We start from the raw sequence: 1,896 nt of genomic DNA, 5'->3' as shown, positions 1-1,896 counted from the left end.
TCGTCGGCGGCCGACTCGAGGGGAGGCACGTTCCCCCCGGCGCCCCCGAGGGGGGCAAGGGGTTCGGTGCGTTCCCCTCAGAGAGCCCAGGGACGCTCGCGGAAGTCCGACGCGCGGTCCACGCTCGGGACGAGCAGGAACTGCCCGCCCCTCGCGAAGACCCACGCCGGACCGAACCCGCGGTGGCCCCCCGGGCCCCGACCGGCCCCGGTCCTCAGAGCCAATCCTTGTTCCGAAGGTACGGATCCAGATTGCCGACTTCCCTTACCCACATTAGTCTATCGTCAAGAGGCTCTTTACCTCGGAGGCCAGATGCGGATTCGGGTACGGCCAGGCCTCGGGACTCTGCTGCGCTGTTCCCACCAAGATTTTCAAGGTCCGACGGGCACCCGGGGAAACCGCACCCAACTACGGTTCTCTTAGCTTTCCCCAGTGTCCCCTTCTCCTTCTGGGAAGATTCCGGGGAGCGTAGGGGATCGCTCTGACAGAACAGACAACTCTGCCCCCGGGACCCGACGGATTCTCCTGGTGCCACCAGTTACCTGGACTTACGGACTTCGAGGGAACCCGCGACGCACTCCCGGTCCCGAGACGCGGCGGAGGGCTGGATACCCCACTTCCCTTTCGATCGCGGCCGAGACGCCGGCGCGTCGCGCTAACCACTACACCCGAAGGTGCGGTGACAGTCGCGAAACTGACCCGACGCATCGGTGGGAGTTCTCCGCGGTCTAAGGACCGGCTCACCCGCCTGCAACTGCTGTTGAGGCGGAACCCTTCTCCACGTCTGACCTCAGCGAGGTCTCATCAGATTATTTGCTACTACCACCAAGATCTGCAACGACGGCGGCTCCAGGCAGGCTCGCGCCCAGACCCTTCCACGCTCACCGCCGCGCCCTCCTACTCACCGCCGCGTCATTCTTACATAGTTGCCTATGCATGGAGCATTGCGGCGGCGGCCGGGTATAGGCACGACGCTCGATTGCCATCCATTTTCAGGGCCGGTTGCTTCGGCAGGTGAGTCGTTACACACTCCTTAGCGGATGCCGACTTCCATGGCCACCGCCCTGCTGTCTTGAGCAACCGACGCCTTTCATGGTTTGAGCAGCGTCGATTCAGGCACCTTAACCCGGCGTTTGGTTCATCCCACAGCGCCAGTCCTGCTTACCAGGAGCGGCCCACTGAGCACTCGGGTCCTGAAAAGAAGGCCCCGCTTCGCCCTAGGGGCAAGCGGGACCTCCATCCCGTTCAGAGTTTGAGAGTGGGTCGAGGCCGTTTCGGCCCCGAGGCCCCCGGTCATTCGCTTTACCGGGATGGACCCCCCTTGCGAGCGCCAGCTGTCCTGAGGGACACTTCGGAGGGAACCAGCTACTAGACGGTTCGATTGGCCTTTCGCCACTATGCTTAGCTCAGACGGTCGATTTGCACGTCAGAGGCGGTTCGGACTTCCACCAGGGTTTCCCCTGGATTCGTCCTGGCCGAGCATAGTTCACCATCTTTCGGGTCCCAGCGAGTGGGCTCTTAGGTACGATCCCCGCACCCGGAGGTGGGGGATCGCCCCGGGACTGCGCGAGGGCCCTTCGTTGAGCGACTCCGGGTCACCTCGATCGTCCCAGTCGCTTTGACTGCGCCTTCGGGTTTAGTGATTCCCTTAGACTCGCCCACGCGCTAGACTCCTTGGTCCGTGTTTCAAGACGGGTCGGATGGGCCACTCGTTGAACACCGCACGGGCCAGGGGCTCACAGTACGCCCCCCGCGAACCCCCCCGGACGACCGGGGAGACGGGGGGACACTGCCAGGCACGCCACATTGCTGCGACCTCTACGCCTTCCGTCAAGATTTTCGACGAATTTTTGAAGAATTTTCAAATTTTCAGATAGGAGGTTCCAGATAAGATCA

The 1,896-nt window shown here is 62.9% G+C and overlaps 1 pseudogene; it reads right to left on the bottom strand.

Annotated features, from left to right (window-relative positions):
• Nucleotides 1-283: 283 nt before the first annotated feature.
• LOC146005055 (large subunit ribosomal RNA) lies at nt 284-1,679 on the bottom strand (annotated as a pseudogene).
• Nucleotides 1,680-1,896: the final 217 nt, after the last annotated feature.

This window comes from Lepisma saccharinum, chromosome 22 (assembly GCF_977018435.1).
Source record: "Lepisma saccharinum chromosome 22, izLepSacc3.1, whole genome shotgun sequence".
NCBI classification, from domain to species: domain Eukaryota; kingdom Metazoa; phylum Arthropoda; class Insecta; order Zygentoma; family Lepismatidae; genus Lepisma; species Lepisma saccharinum.
Note: the sequence above shows the minus strand (reverse complement) of the source record. Positions and strands in the feature narration are given on the sequence as shown.